Source organism: Lissotriton helveticus, chromosome 11 (assembly GCF_964261635.1).
Source record: "Lissotriton helveticus chromosome 11, aLisHel1.1, whole genome shotgun sequence".
Classification (NCBI taxonomy): domain Eukaryota; kingdom Metazoa; phylum Chordata; class Amphibia; order Caudata; family Salamandridae; genus Lissotriton; species Lissotriton helveticus.
The window spans coordinates 613,630,793-613,649,982 of NC_136072.1; positions in this window are offsets into that span (position 1 = coordinate 613,630,793).

Sequence of the window (19,190 nt, forward strand, 5' to 3'; positions counted from 1 at the left end):
ATAATTGTGCGATGTCACTAAGCGGCACACTTCTGTGTAACGGAATTAGTTTGCACGGAGCCTGTGAAGGGAACTCAAATAACCTTTCATGTCACCAACTAGGCGCACCTGCAACAGAGATAGAACCATTCTTTCAAAGACTCTATAATGGGAGTTACATTCTAATTGTAGATCGCAGATGTTTTAGTCTTATGCCCGGGACTCCTTATCTCGTAACTACGACTGCGAAGGTCAAGTGCTGTGGACACTCATTGTTCCCCAGCTCCTTTCCAGACAGGGAGGCAAGGGCATGGCCCAACTTGAAAATTACTTCTATTCGAATAGATACTTTAAGCAGAATGAAAACAGTGCTTCTTCAGACGCCTACCAGGCTCACGTCATCAAAAGAAACGTATGATCTACAAGTCGCAAGGACGACTGCAGAGATACATTCTTTGTTATCAACTAATTCCCCCATACATTTCGCAGAAATCCTGAACGAAATCTTAAATATTTCTGATACCAATGGGGTCTCAAAGGTATTTAAGACAGTATTTTCGATGGCATTAACACCATTCAAAGCCATACTGGGTATTTTTCCAGATTTCGTCCATTCGATTTTTGGCGGACTTCCCCTCATTTTAGGACTGATTGCAGGAATCCTATTCCTAGTCCTTATTTTTCGTTATGGCAAACCATGTCACAGACAAAACACCTGCGACAAGGGAAGAAACAATCCTAGCCATTGGATACCGGGACCGGATATCAAAAATCCTGGGACTATCCCGGCTTAGAGACCTGAACATGACTTGGTTTCTATCATTTCGACCAATGTGGCAACGATGTTTTTTACCTGTATTAAGGTGCCTGCTATGCGGAGAAGAATGCGTGTTAGACACCTGTCTGACGCTACAATCGGATGCGCCAATGGATGCAGAAACATTGTTGAGTCCAACAAAGGCTCATGCTTTGTGCTGCCCTCAACGGCTACCAATCCTGATGACGGCATTCGTGGAAGCTTCACCACTACGATTGAGGGGTAGTGAAGTTCAAGATGAAAGCAGCATCGATCAGGTACGACCTTCTGTCAGCAATCCAAATCAGAACGTCAATGGAGACGATCATGCGCACGAATGCATGGTTACACCTTTTTCCGAGTTAGTGGAACTTTCCCAGGAAGCTGTTGACAGCTTTTTCGAAAGCCTAAATTATATGATGTTCTCACCAGAGCAGAAATAGAGACTTTTGAGCAAGCTCGCACACGGCGTTCCCGACACCCTGAATTTGGCCTTCAACTTTAATAACAGAATACCATGAACAATTTTCCCTCAAGTTCATGGACAGCAATTTTTTTCAGCAGCCCCAATACATTTTTGCATATTTTTTCGGGACACTTGTCTTCTGCTTAAAGTAAGAAACTATTCCTAAAGAACTAAGATTTCAATTTTTAGATAGCTTATAGATATTAGCTGCCCGCTGGTATGTTCATAAATATTTTATTCTGTGATGGAATGGCCTCGAACCTTTTTTCTGTATTAAGAGCCATTTCATGTGTAAATTCTCATATACCAAATAGCAATAATGTATGAAAATGCGTGATTACTTTAGCATTATTCTACAGCTTGAGTGCATATATTACTTATGACTGCATTTTTTCCGTATATTTGAAAAATTTCAAAATGCATTTATGTATTTTGGGGTGGTAAGGTATACACAATACTCTATAGTATGTTGTACTATGTTTACTATGCATAGATTAGTAAATATGTCCATAGTTAGCGTGGAGTGGGTGTGATGTATTCCTATAGGTTCTGAATCGATCCCCCTATTCCTGACCCTATTCTGGTTAACAAACCAACAAGTTAACTAGCAGTCAGCCCATGAGGCAGCAAACCCCCATGATGCAGATACCGTTATCTGACGAAGCCACACTACGGCACAGGAACGTGTTATCTGATTAGGTCATAACGCTTGCGATCTAATTAGACAAGCGATATTCCTCCAGCCCCTGATAAGGCATACGGAGTTCTCAAAACAAATCAAACCTATGACAACCTGGGAAAAACCCTGCGGCCATTGTTTTGATTTCATCGAGAACTTCAGCAAAAGAATGTGCTAACGACCAAGTCATATGACATCCTTATTGACGTATCTATGTCCATCCTTACGTCAATCTCGGCACCTTAAAGGTATAAATATTACCGATATTGCCCTATGCAAACACACGCGGTGGTGACGAGACGGAGCAGCCATACTTGCCGAAGCCCAGAGCAGAGCAGACCCCGCTGGCGCAGCCCCGCCTTCCTGACGCGCTGAGAACGAGACGCGCTGCTTTCTCCTGCCGAGAGATCCAGCACCGGCACTTCCGGGTAGCCCTCGCAGGCAGCCTGGAATATCGAGACCAGAGAGAGAGATACCATCCCTCATTCATCCTAACTTCCAGGTACAGAACTGAATAACCCCTCACAGAGAATTCTTTAGTCAGTCACTTGGCAAAACAAACTTAACTTAAACTGTAACTTTCTATTCCCGCCCACGTATTAGACTTAGGTCAGGTACACGGGGTAGGCGTAGCTAGAAACACCAGTTGAGTACGATTAGTCAAATGTATATATGTATGTATCTATTTTATCCATTTTAAAACTTCATATGGCTTAGAAACCATATCAATGTTTTTACAGTATTATTTTATACTTCTGCTTTTAATGTATGCACTTTACTTAACTATAAGTATTGCAATAATATCGATCCATTTCTCTTGTATGAGAAAAGAGACTGATCAATAAATAACACCTTTTATTGAACACGCCCGTCTCTTCCTTTTCTCTACAATCTGATGAGACTAAGAATGCACGTACTGACTGAGTAAAATAAATTGCCTTTTGTTCACACGACTCTCGAGATATACTCTTGATTAGGGGAGAGCAAAGTTGTCATGTTCTATGGTTGTCAGAAACTAAATCCCTTCTTGTCTAATCAGGGAAGTTAATTCCTTCCTGAACATTCGAGAAAGTTTCTAGTGAACTCTGAGCTAAGCTGGCAAACCCAAAACTTTAAGTCTAATATCGACAGTAGTAGACCTAGTTAACGTCTGGTCTAGGCCTATACTATTGAAGGTATTATTCCAATGCGCAGAGCCTATTGGGATGATAGGAACTACACTACAGTTTATTCTACAATGTTGCAAATGAACTCAGCAAGGATGTTTGACCTCTCAATACACCAGCTTATCCGGTGCAATCTTTCTTTAAATGACTTTTTCTTAACCATTCAAATGACTTCTTTCACAGAACAGAACCATGCACCCTAACTTTCAGTTTTCAACTATCTGAATCCACCAATCATTGCTTGTGATTCAAGAGCACTGAAACTCCACCGTTTTTTTTGTTGCAAACTCCTACTGTTCCAACTGCCATTTTCTTCCTACACTTCGTCTGACTGCACCAGAACCTCCTCTCACCATGTATTCTGTCTGGATTATTGGACATAGCTACAACCACTGGGCTCAAAGGTATGGAGTTATCAGAAATTTTCACAACCTTGATTTACCAAATGTAGACATCAAGTGGATTGGCCAGAGAGGATTGAGATGTCATCAATTGATACCATTGGTGAAAACCTTTCACCATCTGCCAAACCCTGACCTCATAATTTTGCACTGTGGTGGAAATGACCTAGGCACTTTGACTGGGGTAGGTCTGGAAATGCTTTTAAAGGACACCTTTGGGCAATTGATGACACTTTTTCCACAAACTGCCTTGGTATATTCCAATATATGCCAAAGACAGAAATGGAAGTGGTCCAACCAATTTTGTCCACAATTTCAGAAAGCACGGAAACATGTGAATAAATCTGTTTCTGCTTACATGAGAGACTATGGAATCGGTTCAATATACAACAATAACTTGTGTTACAACATGCAAGATATCTACAGAGGAGATGGTGTGCACTTCTCAGATGAGGGGAATAGAATATTCTTCCTGAATTTAAGACTGTGCATTGGAACCTACTTGTAGGTACCTAAATCAGCCACAGAACCCAAAAGCTCTTTTCAGGGCTACCCTACCTCTGATCACTCAAAATGATTACTTTACTCTAACTTTTTTCACTCTTTTTCACCAAAGTACGCTCCCCGGTGCGCTCCCTGGTGCGCGTACCGGGCGCTCCCCCCCGCGAAAAAAAAAAATGTGTGGCCTATATGGGCCTCCTAAGCCCCCCTCAGAAAACCTAGGGGGTCAGGGGTTGTCTACCGTGCCCCCTTTTACCCATTCCCAATGTTGTTTGTCCTCCATCTTGGGTCTCAATTCTTCCGAAACACAAGATGGAGGACTCCCGTAGCGCTGCCGGTGCGCGTACCGGGGCGCGCACCGGTAAGCACTCCCAAAAAATTTCAAAAGTTCATTTACATAAAAACCACAGGAGAGACTTTCACCAAATATAGAATAGGCCCTACTACATACCAGTCCCTACCATTTTCCCAAATTTGGTAGAATTCCATTGAGCCATTTGGGCTGTAGCCCTGTCTAAATATCCTGAGGTAAATTACATGACAAAAACACATGTAAAATGTTACTTTCATTTTCTACTTTTATTTCCTGACATTTGATTGGTTATGTACATGAATATAAATGAAAAATGAGAGGGAAACACGGCCATTTTGACTACAACTACCTGAGGTACATTTTTAAAGGATATTCTCATAAAACTTCAACAGCTTTCTGTAAGGTAAGTTGTTAATTTGTAAGGGGCACTTTAAGTTAATTTGTAAAAACATTTTCTGATAGTTATTTACTGGCCCTCTGTTATAGTTATAGATTGAGATAGGCTTCTCTGTTATAGTTATGGATTGAGTTAAGCTTCTCTGATATAATTATGAATTTACTTAGGCTTCATCACATGCACTTTTTTAGGGCTCGGCTGAACGCGCGGAAGCGCGTCTCCGCCGAGAACTTATTGTGGCCGTGTCTCCTTTCTAGAAGACATTCCTGGCCGCGCGCATCGCCTTGGAGGCGATTCGAAACGAGCACGCGCACGCGAACGCGCTCGCTGCATTCTTTCAGACACACACACAAGCGCCCATGCACGCACGCACATACAGGCCCCCCCACGCTGCATTCTCTCACACACACACAAGAGCCCATGCACGCACGCACGCACGCACATACAGGCCCCCCCACACTGCATTCTCTCACACACACACAAGCGCACATACACACGTGCACGCACAAGCGCACCACCCCTCCCGCCTACAACACTGCTTGTTACTATAGCGATCGCACAACGCTGCCCAAAAACAAACTGAGGAAACCAGTGGGACTCGATGCAGACATCGGCAAAAGTTAGCGTATTCAATGGCGAAAGCGGCCGAGGGCAGAGCGGGGCTCCATGGCACGCAACAGCATACCGTTATGTTGCAGAGGATGGAGTAAGTAGCGCAGCCCCTTTCTGCCCCCTCAAGCAGGCAGCGGCACCCTCACCTACCCTCACTCCCGTACTGCTTGCCATTGTTCGCTCCCATCCTGAACTCGTAAAGGACACGTAGGGTACATGTTGCTCCTAGCCCGGCTGCCCCACTCGCCTTCAATGCAATATCCAAGAGGCTTTCCTGAAACATCCAAAGAGATTTCCTCCGGCACCCGAGATCCCTATAGCTCCTCTGCCTTTGGAGGGGCACTTTCTGTTTCTCTTCGACATTACCGTAATACTCGAAGTGGGGCGCCTCTCGCAATTCTGCTCCGTACCGAAGGAATGCAGCTAACAGGCACTAGCACAGAAAACGTCCAAGATTTTGAGATAAAACATGTTGTGGTGCGGACCAGAACCTCTTTGATATAAGCTACTGTTTCTTGTAGAATATGGAGCTTTAGACTAACTGCTTGACTGCCTATTGTTGGCGTATGTTTATCTTGTCAATAGCATGTCCAAACTACAATATTTCACACTAGGGAGACATAAAATAATTTGCGCTTAACTTTAGTACATGTAACACCCTAATCTCGAGCCATTCCAACAAGTCCCTGCCCTCCACCCCACACCACCATGGCCTCCTATCAACTGGATACAGCATACACCATTATATCGAGATTCCAATTTCCTTAACCAGCTGCCAGACAGACGCAGCTGTTGCCCTACCTCCGTATCCGTTAATAATAATGACATTTCCCTGCAAGGCCTTAGGAAACAGCGAGCATATCCACAAATTCATGTGCTCTGAACCCTTACTGGAAAAATATTTTCTATCCATATCCAGAGGGCAAAATGAGTCTGACCAGTATCTAGCAAAAGCAGTGTAATCCATTCCTGTGGTTGACCGTGTGTGTGACTGTACGTGTGATTGTGTATGCTTCACTGTCTGCCTCATTGTGTACCTGTCTGTGGCAGTGCCTTCTATCTGTGTGTCCCCGTTTGTTTATGTGTGTGTGTTTGTGTATATTCACCACCGAGGATGTTATCCAGAGTCTTTCCTCTCAGCCTGGCGCTCACTGTTTCCTTCTCCTATTCGTCGGTCCCGTCTCCACAGTACTCTCTCTGGTTGATGCAGCCCTTTAACGTGTAGCGCTTTAGAGTCCCTTGAGGCGCTGTACAAAGACCGCGTGAATTTATTTGTGCGATTTTATATAGCGCAAACTTTACCCGAAGGTGTCAAGATAAGATACACCGAGTTTTCCTGCTTTCAGTTTGCTGCGCTGCTTTGTGCAAGTGCCCGAAGCATCTGCGACCGCTATATGTCATGCCATACACCTAGCGACCTCTAATAGGATGCAGGACATTACCTCCTCATTACACCCCCCCCCCAAGTAATCACTTAATGAGGCCGCCGTGCCTCCAAAAGACCGCGTGAACTTATTTATGCAATTTTATATAGCGCGGACTTTACCCGAAGGTGTCAGAGCGCTTCACAAAAGGACCAATAGTGATACACGAGGAACAAAATACAAAAACAAACGAATGATATGTGTTGCGGGCAGTTCAGTGCATTCTCCCACATACCATACACCTGGGGCTAAGGACAGCTCATTGCCTAAAAGTTTTTCGACATTCACGTGTTAAATTAATCATGTCATGTACAATGCTAATAGCTCTAACTTTTGCAATGCCGAGACCGTTGCATTGTAAATGCTTGTTATATTTCTACTTCCTGCCTGATACCATACACTGCCCAAAGATAACTTCACTGTTAAAAACTTAGAAGTACCTCTCTGAAATTAAACCCAACAGTGCCCTAACTCTACTGATATAGTTATTTTTTATGCAATTTACAGCAAGAAAATGGAAGGTAAACAAGAATCCATCAATATTTCTTTCGAAATTACCGATGAGGAGATTCTTCAAGAAGATTTTGTTGACGAGCATTTTATGGATGAGTCTCTGGACCAACAATTTATTGACTGTTTACAAAATATTGAATCATGCAATTTTGAGGAGATTCCAGATCATCTGATGCTAGAAGTTTTATTAAACTATGAAAATTCTAAGCAATACATTTTTATTTAATAATTAAAAATTGTTTGAGACATTATTCATTTTTATATGTAATTCATGAAGTAGTACCAAAATGATTATAATATAAAGTGAGACTTACAGTATACTGTGCAATTTGAAAACATCATAAGGGAGCAGGGTAGACTACACATGATCCCCTAGGCCTTCTCAGGGAGTGCTTAAAGGATCTGTTTCTGCTTTCCTGACAGACTATGGTATGGATTCCATATACCACAATAACTTATGTAACAACATGCAAGATATCTATAGAGGAGACGGTGTACATTGAATTTAAGACTCTGCATTGGTACCTACATGTTGGTACTTAAATCACCCATACAACACAACAACTCTATTCAGAGCTACCCTACCTCTAAGCACTTTAAATGATTATTTTACTGTTTCACTGGGTTTTCCCCATGGTACGCTCCCCGGTACGCTCCCCGGTGCGCTCCCCAGGGCGCGTACCGGGCACTTCCCCCGCGGGGCCCTTTTATAGCCCCCACATCAAACCTAGGGGGTCACGGGGGGGTCTACCCTGCCCCCTTTTGGTCATTTCCCCCTTTGTTTTTGCCACCTCTTGTGTCTCGATCCTACCGAGACACAAGATGGCGGCCGCTCCGGACTGTTTGGAATGTTGACAGACACCCGAGAGCCAATCAGCTTTCCGCTCGCATACTCGCGTAGCTCGCCGGGTGCGCTCCACGGTGCGCGTATCGGGGCGCGCTTATAGATATATATATTTTTTTTAACCTGAATTACTCAAAATCCTCTGGAACACATATCTTGAGACATAGCAAAGGCACATCGGGCTACCAGTCCCTACAATTTTGCCAAGTTTGGTGGGAATCCTTTCAGCCGTTCGGGCTAAAAGTGAGTCCAACTGCCCTATGGAAATTAACATGGAGAAAACACGTTTTGGGACCCCCTTTTATCTCGGCCCCCGCTTGACGAATCCCCCCAAACTTTCAGGGAGGGAGCAGAGCGGAGCGGGCCATCTAATTTGAGAAATTCGTGAAAATTCGTCCACCGGCGCCAAAGTTATTTCCAATAGAATGTTGCGTATTTCCTATGGAAACTAGGTCCCAACTATAACTACCTATTGGCGACCGCCAGTAGATAATATATATATACACACAGACACACATACACCCCAAAAACATGATATTTTGCAATATATATATAGTGGGTGTTTTTTTTCAAATTTAGCCTGATTCACATTCAATGTAGGGAGGTATACGTGTAAATAATGTCATGATTCATTTATGCTTAGACATGTACATGGTTTATTTCCATTTGAAAGCCACCTTTATTCATTTGCTTGGAATGCTATGCTTTTTTTTTTTTTTTTTTTAATCCTCATATTGCGAAAATTCTATGTATATGGAAAATTTGGTTTCTACCTCTGACAGTATTTTTGTACCGTCACTGCCCATTTCCCTCATGTCATGAGAGTTTTCCCTTTCCATGTTTAATCAGAGGAGACCCCTTGCCATTACATATTCACAAGTCTGTAATCAGAGGGAGAGGGAGCTAGCCACCTTGGCTACTCTATGAGTATCATACTCATATTCCAGACTGTGCTTTCGCTTTAATCATTGGATAGTGTGTTCTAACCTTCTTTATGGATTTAGGTGTTTCTCCATAATTTCCCAATAATGAAACCTCTTACTGCAATTACCCCGTCTGTCTAAATTATTTATCTTTATAGCGGAGTTCATCCATTCCCCGTGTGATGGGGATGTTGGCCCAATCCACTTGATACATATTTCCCTCCTTGCTATCACCATTAACACAAAAAGTAGCTTTGTTTCCATTACTGTTAATTTTACTTGTTCCGTTGTGTTACCAATCCCAAAAAGAATAAGAGTCTCACTTACTTTTAGATGTTTTCGGAATATCAAACTTAACGTCTTACCAACTTCTTCCCAGAATGTTCTCAGGGATGGGCAGCTCCAGAACATATGAATATCATCTGCCCTTTCTTCCCCGCACTTAGGGCATTTTTTAATTCCTGCATTCTTAAATTTTAAAAGTTTTTTCGGAGTCCAGTAGGCTCTGTGCAAGGTATACAAGTGGTTTCTTTTCAGTCTCACAGATTTTAGTGTTGACCAACATTTCTCTATTGAGTCATCCCATAGGCTTGCTAGTTCTTCTGTATCTAGATCTTTCCCCCACGTTTGTTCCGCTATTTGGTAACTTTCCTCTTCTTCCATTATTAAAGTCCAGTACCATTTTGCTACCTCCTTGTTTATGGGTAAGATTTTTGTCATTTCTTTTTCCAAGGTTTTACTATCTTTATCCTGTGATGGTATTGTTTTTGCCCAACTATTCAGTTGATAAAACTTACATTTTGACATTGTTCCATTAGTGATTTTATTCATTTCTTCCCAGGATATCAATGTTGACCCATTTAGTAGTTGGCCCCAATAGTTAATATTGTTTTGTTTTAAAGGGGTGGCCATGACATCTTCCAGACAGTTCGGGGTTCCGGGAGAGTTCCATATCGGAGCCATTGCACTATAGTAGGGAATTTTTAAAATCGTTCTCAATTGTGTCCAAAGTTTTGCTGCTTCCTTAAGAACCTTTAGTTTAACTTTTTTAAAGTATTTTGGATGTCCAAATTTGAAGAGATAGTGGTCCTCTGCTTCTGTAGTCGCTCGCAAGTATTCCGGATAGTATTGGTGTATTCTTAGAAGGTTCCTTATATTTTTAAATTGGAAAGCTCTACAGTATTCTGTCAAATCCGGACTTGCGATACCTCCTTTCTCTTTCTTTCTCCTTAGCTTCCTCCATGATATTCTGGTTCCCTTGGAGGCCCATATAAAGCTTGCAATCTCTCCCTGTAGTTTTTTCAGTTCAGCTTTTTTGAATTGCAATGGAATATTATTAAACAGAAAGGTACATTTTGGAAGTATATTCATTTTTATGATGTTGGACTACCCTATAAAACTCAAAGGCAGGCTAGACCATACTTTAAGTAGTTTTCTTACATCTCGGGCTACTCTGTTTAGATAGTTTTGTGGTATTTTATCTATATTTTGATTTATCAAGATGCCCAAGTATCTTATCTCTTTTTTTATGTTTGGACTATGAAAATGGGTATTCCATGTCATTATTTCTGTTTTCGTATGATTTACTGAGTATCCTGAAACTTGACCGAATTGAGAAATGATTTTTTCTATAGCTGGTTTGGATCTCTCATATTCCTCTGTGAATAGCATCAAGTCATCTGCGTAGAGTGATAGTTTTTTCTCCCATCTCTGATATTTAACGGGAATTATATCTTTACAGTTTCTGAATTTGTTTGCTAGGGGTTCTATATATAAGTTAAAAATCAGCGGAGAGAGAGGGCACCCTTGTCTCGTGCCTCTACCAATTTTTATATTATTCGTAAGGTTGCCATTAACCAAGACTCTTGATCTAGGGTTTTTATAAATTTCTCCTATTGCATAAAGGAAGGATTCCCCTAGATTATTTTTAATCATTATTTTGTTTAAGAAAGCCCAGTTCACTCTATCGAATGCCTTAGCAGCATCAACAGTTAATATTGTGAGAGGAATATTTTTTGATGTGGCTATATCTATTGTACTTATGAGTTCATGTGTCAGTTCATGCAATTGTCTTCCTTTTGTGAAACCTTTTTGATCTGAGTGTATAAGTTGGGGTATAAGCTTTCCTAGTCTTGTTGACAAAATTTTAGTAAATATTTTATAATCTGCATTAAGCAGAGATATCGGCCGATATGATTCACATTTTTTTGGATCCTTTCCTGACTTTAAAATGATTGTTATTGTTGCATCATTCCAGGTATCTGGCAACCTTCCTTTTTGTTTAAGTATCAAATTTACTAATTCTGTTATTTGTGGGACTAGTGTGTCTGTTAGAACCTGGTATAATTCACTCGGTAGTGCATCAGGGCCTGCGGCTTTCCCTTTTTTCAATGTTTTTATTATATTTTTGACCTCAGTAGGAGTGATTTCCTTGTTAAGCTCATTTTTCTCCTCCTCAGATAGTTTTAACATTGGCATGTCTTTTAGGTATTCTTCTATCTGTTCCTCAGATGGATTTATATCTTCAGCATATAACTCCGAGAAGAAGGACTCGAATTCTTTTCTGATTTCATCTTCTTCTGTAGTCAGACTTGATTGGTCTTGATTTCCTATGATTTTTATTTTGTTTCTTACTAAGTCGGTCTTTAACTTCCACGCGAGCCATTTCCCACATCCTTCTCCGAATTCATGTTTTGCCATCTTGCTTGCTTCCCATTTAGTTTTTATCCTTTCTTCAAGAATATCACTTAAACAATCTTTCTGTTTTTGCCTATCTTTTTGCAGATCTTCTTTCATAACCGGATCCCTTTCTGTTAGTATTTGAGTATCTAGGACATCTATACCTTTTTCGATATCTAGTAATTCTTGTTTTAATTTCTTTGATCTATATGTTCCTAGACTGAGTAGCTTACCCCTAATTACTGCCTTATACGTATCCCATACTATTTGTTTAGATGTTCCTATTTTGTTATTTTCAAAAAAGGCTTCTGTTTCTTCCCTGAGCGCTTGTACTATTACTTGATCTGAAAACATGGCTCTTTCCACCGTGAATCTTTTGTGTGTATGAGTTGTCTTGATTTGTAATGTTAGCTGTACAGCTGAGTGGTCCGATAGATGGCTGGAATATGAGTTAAGCTTGTTACATTTGTCAGTAAACTTCTATCAACTAGGAAGAAGTCTATTCTAGACCTATGTCCCAATCTCTTATTATGCAATGTGAAAGGTTGGCCCTTATCCCCTTTTTCCCTCCATATGTCGATTAATTCTAAATCTCTCTTGTATATGCCAATCCACTCCCTCATTTTAGGTAGATTAGGTGAATTGGAATTTCTTCCTGGTGGAGACCTGTCAATTTTAGGATCTAAGATAAGATTGAAGTCTCCTCCTAAAATTACTGGAGTGTTAGCTGTTAGTAATTGTGTATACAGATTCTGTAAGGGTTCTGGGTCATCAAGATTGGGGCCATAGTATCCTGCTATTGTGTATGCCATGTTCCCTAGTTTTACTTTTGCTAGTGCCCATCTCCCTTTCCTGTCAACTTCTGAGGATTCTATACTTGCCTTTAAGGATTTCTTTAGAATAATTATTACGCCTTTAATGTTGCATCTTTGGTTCGTGCTGATATAAGCATCCGCCCATCCTATGTTTTTCATTATCTGATCCCATTCCTCTTTCAATAGGTGTGTTTCCTGAAGAATAATAATTTCGCTTTCAGATGTTTTAAGATATTCCAAGATTTTATTCCTTCTGCTTTTAGTTCTCATACCATTAACATTCCAACATAGAATTTTTATGGTTCTACCGGTGTCTCCCATTCTCCTTTATAGTTTTTCCTGGCAAGTTTCGGTAACGTAGTACTTGTTTGTTGCTCCGCTTTTTTTTTCATTTTCCATTTTTCTTTTCAATATAGAGGATTTATTTTTTTGGTTTTTTTCCCCCATTTTGCTCCCCACCCATTTTTTGTCTTGTGCTTTTTTTACGCTTTTCTGTTTCAATGTTTTGTTCTTACCCTCCCTGGGGAAGCCTCCTTCTTCTTCCTTCCTTGGGGATTTCATCTTATCCCCTTTTCGCTCCTCTTCTTTGGACCTGGAGTATGTATTACGGGATCCAGCGCTTTCGCTCGCTTTATCATTTATTATTCTACCTTTGTATACATTTGGAGTCCTTTTTTCAAATCGTGGAGTTTTCCCTTTGAACAGTGTCCTTCATTAAGCAGAGCAGATTTTTCACCTCTTCAGGATCTCTAATGTTCCTCATTTTGTTGCGCCACATAATTCTTAAAGAGGGTGGGAATTTCATCTGTACTGTAGCTCCTAGAGCTTGTAACTCCGGCATGAATTTCCCCAGTTCCCATTGTCTGTCTTGAGACGCTTTGGACATATCAGATCTAATTCTGAAAAACCATGAGTCTTTACTGAAATTTCCCTTTTTCAGGGCTTCACCCAAGATTCTTTCTTTTAATGTATATGTTTTGAAGTTTATAAGAATTTTCCTGGGTGTTTTCCTGTCTTTGGGCTTTCCGTAGGGATCTCTATGGACTCTTTGTATGTCTTCTCCTAGTGTCTCAGCTTCACACCACGGGAAATGTTCCACTAGTAGCTCCACAATGAATTTTTTAATATCACTATCCTCTTTATTTTCAGGAACATTCAAAATTCTTATATTATTTTTCCTTGCCTGATTTTCAAGAGATTCAATTTTTTCGCTTATAAATTTTCCCTCTTGTCTCAGCGTGTATATTTCTTTTCTGTTACTTTCCACCCTACTGTTCAATTTTCCCACTTCTCCTTCTATTGCAGTGACTCTCTCCCCTAGTGCGTTTAATTTACAATCCAGCTTTTCACAAACCTCTTGAATCTTGTCTTGTTTCGCCTCAGATATGGCGAATTTGTCTCTCATCTCGATCCATATTTTCTCAAGAAAATCGTTGGTTTGACTTATGGGACTTTTGGGACCCGTCGGTCCTTCCTTCTCATTTACTTGTTGCTCTCCCACATTTTCTTTCTCTTTGTTTTTTTCTGTAGCTTCATTATTACTGGTTTGGGTTTTTCCTGCTGTATCTGTTTCTTCTATTTCTTCTGTTTCTTGTGTTGTAGATGTGGTAACTTTGACTATTGCTGCGCCTCCTTCGGCCATTTCTTGATGATCAAGATGAGGTCTAATTTTTTCAATTATTTTGCTTTCTGACCCAGCTTTAGTTACTGATTTTAAAAGGAGATTTGGATTTTTAATTTGTGGGATGTTGAGAGACTCCTTTTGTGAGAGGTGATTTTCTTTTTTTTTTGGGCTTACTTCGAATTTTTCAGGTAATAGTACAGGTCGTTTTATATCATCTTTTGTTTTCTGTACCTGGACTTTAAAAAAAGTTCTTAAAGAGGGTGTGATCTTTATTTTCTGACTTATGTCAACTTTGTTTTCAGGTAGTTTTAAGAGTTTTTTTGAGGGTTGTAGAGATGGTTTTTTTGCCTTCCTTCTCTTTACTTCTCTGGGGGTAATATTTTTAGGGTATTGCTCTTGTTTGAGGAAATTCCTGTTCCTAAGGCTGTAGTTTGAGACCACAGCTACTGCACTTTTTTTTTCCTCTATACCTTTCAAACTGTCTATTTTTTTTGAGCCTACACACTTTTCATAAGTGTCTGTCTCATTATCTGTGTCTTTTTCGCTTCTCAACCCGGTTATATTAAAATTACCCTCCTCCTCCTGTGCTTTCTTATTCATGTGAGGTTCCTCTTTTATTAGGCAGTCTATATTTGTGTTGATGTTTAATACCGCTGTTTTCACTGTGCTCGCTTCTCTTTTCACTCCTTCTTTGCTCACATTTTCACTCTGAGCTCCTATGTCGCTGTTAGCCCACACCTCCCGAGAGACTCTGCCCTGAACCACGTTCTGCTCACCTTCCCTGCTGTTTCTGCCGCTGCCACTGATTCCTCGGAACAGGAAGCCAAGCCTCCCAAACACCTTCCTGTGAACCGCTTTCGCTTTCCCAGCCTCTGCCCAGATACCGAGGAGGTTCACGTTGCAGGTCGACGCGTCTCTCGTCACTTTCACCGGCAAGTCAGCATTCTCACCGGGCTCCGTTCTCAACCTCAAATTTTCAAAATTCAGGTAACCGACCATCCCTTTACCTTTTAACTTTTTAACTTTTTAACTATTTCTTTTACTTGCTCGAGGGTCAGTAACGGATTCCTTTTCTTGTGTCCTTTTCTTGTGTCCGGTCACTTCTGCTTCATGTCCGCTTCATGTCTCACGATAAGAATTGCTTTTAGAGCGAATTAAAGTTTCTGTTAGGCGCCGTCATTATTTCTGCGCTGATACCACCGTACCTCGCATTTTGCCCTCCAGGTCTTTCATGAGGAGCTCTCCGACCGGGCGTCTCACTCGGCCGCCATCTTCCCCCGTCTGCCTGGAATGCTATGCTTACGTTTATAATTCTGAAGACTATTTGACACTCCCTACTTTTTTCCAGTCCAAAAGGGCATAAGCGTATGCGATGCCTCCATTATGCATGGGTAGTGTTCAGAAAACAGTAAAATAAAAGTAAATGCAATCTGAAGACTCTTACATGTTTATTACTCCCATCTAACTACACAACTAGACACAAGTAAACAGGTTAATATTTAGTAGAAAGCAAGCATTGTTTTTTTTAAAGAAATGATCTGCTATTGCAGATGTTTAACTACAGAAGCAAAGCATATAAAAGTAACCATGTGGTACAACAGAAAAATCATCTGACTTTTTTTTATGGAGAACGCAATGTTCTTTCTGTCACAGACTACTCCAGATTATTCCTGCCATCTTAAAAATCAAAGTTCTCATTTGGAGGGTAAAATTAGCACTTTCGCTAAAAGGCTGACATTTTACATCTGAGGCCCTTCAAAAAACCCATCCAGTGTGGCGTATTTGAAAAGAAAGTGAAGACTTGACAAGCAAGTTAATTAAAAAAGCCACTGTTACAGCTTAGAAATCTTGAGGTGTGCCACAGCTGTGTCAACATTTTGGCAAACTACAGTTGACTGTGGTGAAAGCCTAATTCCAAATGCTGAATTAAATCCACTCATTGAGAAATGGAATACACAGTAAGAAGTATGCATCATATGAATGCGCTCTTAGATATTAGAATAAAAAACTACAGTTAAACCCAATGGGTCTAGCTTTTCTGGAAGTTTGGAGGTTGAATGTGTGAAATCTATTATTCTGGGAAAAATTTGGGACATGATAAGTTTTTATAAGCACACAAAATACATTTGAAGCACCAGAGAAAAGCAACATACAAATTTCGACAGCTTTTAAATACGTCTTGTGCGCTTGTTCTTTTTTTGTTTTTAACCTTGCAGTAGAGTTTCATATAGGTACCATGTATAGGATTGTGAGGCTATTTGAAAGGCATGTATAGGGAAGGGAGAAGTTAACGGCATAAATAAAGCTGGTTATTTTCCTGTGAGCCCCTGTGGCCTGAGGAAAGAATTGAGGGGCATATTCACAAGGAGTTATTGCCGCGTTAGCAGCACTTTTCTGCCGCTTATGCAGAAATATTTTTATTGCAGGATTACCAAGCTGTTGCGACAGCTTTCTGGCAATAGCAGCCGCATCCAGCATCGCCAATGATGTTAGCAATTACTATCACAAATGATTTGCAATGTAGGTGTTCATGCGCAAAAACACACACTAACCCCACTTCGCTTTATTCACAACGCTCGCTTGGACCTGCGATGCAATAAAAAAAACTGTAGCTAAGGCCCGTTAGCGGCTGGGACTTAAGACCAGAAAAAAGGAGGTCTTAAAAATGGTGATAAAGAGTAGTATGTAACGAAAACTAGCCCATAGCCTCATCTGAAGATCCACTGATGCCATGGAGGTACTACTCATGCAGCTCGGAGCACCAAGAAGGCCACAACAACCACCGCCACTACCACATCCCCCAGGACCACTACCGAGGCAGCACCGAATAAGACAGCGGGTCCATCGCCGACACCTCAGCCTCAAAGACCTAACGCCAGAGGATGTCACATTGCCCACTACAGACTCAAAAGGACATCCATCTGCCGCATCCTGACCCACATAACCCACAGGCTGACGACACCAACACAGCGGATAACCAACATCCCTCCGCAAACAAAGCTGCTGGCTGTGCTGCACATGTTGGCCTCTGGTACCTTCCAACCAACCACTGCCAGAGTTGGAGGAGTATCACAGCCAGCCCTATCCAAGTTTCTCCCAACTATCTTGGATGCCAATATAATCCTGATACCCCAGTACCTACGCTTCCCCAACACTGCACAGGAACAACTTGAGACTAAGAAAGGCTTTTAAGCCATAGCTGGCTTCCCGCAGGTGTTCGGGGCAATCGACTACACACATATCCTACTTGTGCCACCTGCAGACACTGCACACATATATCGCAACAGAAAGCACACACATTCCATCAATATGCAGGCAATAGTGGACCACCAGGAATTGTTCACCAATGTTGCGGCCAAGTTCCCAGGGAGTGTGCCTGATTCCTACATCTTCCGCCAGTCCATCATCAACCAGCGCTTTCAAGATGGCACATAAGGAAAGGCACTGCGTGTTGGTAAGAACTAACTGAACACACCACACACCTCAGCTCCACAATCATGGAACTCACAAATGTGAGAATGCACATGTTCCAAACTCACATACAAAATGTCAATCAACATGCCCCCCTACCAGACACCACAACACAAGTAACTGTGGTAACTGGGGTTGGCGATGTAGACAAACCATCCCCAAAGGCCTAGCCCCTCCGCCACAAATTTGCAAATGTGGGGAGAGGTGGGAACCAAGTATGTGCGATGGAGGTACTCGACCTATGAAGAAAGTATGTACACAAGGCCCAGTGTGATGGTGGTGTGCTGGACAGTCTTGAGTTTGCAGAGCACAGACATGTCCATGTGGGCATATTTTGCATTTCCGTTGTTCAGCCTGAAGGCAATGACTGTGTTGGTGACTGTCTTACCTGATGGGGGGATCTATGTGAAGGACGTATGGAGGATGCAGATGCTGTTGAAGTAGCTGCAGGCCACTGCATAGACCTGTTTGTTCATGGAGAAGGAGGACTTGAGCACGGTGCCTAGGTACCTATCTAGGTAACATATCTACTAATCAAATGACTTCCTATTTATACTATACTAATTTTCAACACTAATCCTTTATGGGTTCCGGAGTGGCGTGCTACTCACCAAAAAAGCGCTTCAAAACCCATCAGGGGTAACAAGTGCTATATGAATGCAAATCTTTCTTCCCCTTTTATCCATCCGCCATCCTTCCCACTCCAAGTAACAGACTAATATCCACCACTGAAATTACCTCATATTTCACCATATTAATTCACCACTAATCCTTTATAGGCTCCCTGAATAGCATGCGTCAACAAGCGAGCGATAAATAAATACAAACCATTGTTCTACTCTATCCTTCTGCTATCATTCCAAATCCAAATAACTGACTAACCTATCCACCACTTACAATGTACTTGCATGTTTCACTATACTAATTCAACACTAATCTTCTGTGGGTCTCGGAGTAGCGTGCTACCCGCCGAAAAAGCACTTCGACGCCTCGTCAGGGGTAGTAAGCGCTATATGAATGCAATTACAATACAATACAATACAATACATACACACAGCCCGAAACTAATTGGAAAAGTGACATGAACAGCCTCATAATTATTTTTTTTGCTTTTTAAGGCAAAATCGGTAATGTCGCTCATCTTGCCTGGGAATGCCGAGCTTGCCAGGGAAGACTTGGGAGAGGAGGCTGTCTGCCTCGTTTAAAAAAATTACCATTTTATTTGGATTTGAATTGGGTTCGCCCCAGATACAAGGGGCCTGATTAATGGCTCGCTGCCTCGTGAATATAAACTCACACACGATCACCCTGAGGGGTGAAATGCCTGGTGTTCTAACAAGTGAATGCTGATAAAGGCGGGGAGAGGGAAATTGCATTAGCTTGTGGACTGTGCTATTGTAGCCACTGTCCCAGTCTTGAAGGAGGCACAGAAAGCGGTCTAGAATATAAGCCATGGGCCGGGCTTTAAGTGGGATGAAAAACACTGGAGGGTCGCTCAAAGGGGCTTGCCCAATGTTTTGAAGGCCATGGTTTAAAAACAGGTAAGCTAAAACTCTGTGCTTAGCATAATACGCCGTCTGACTTATT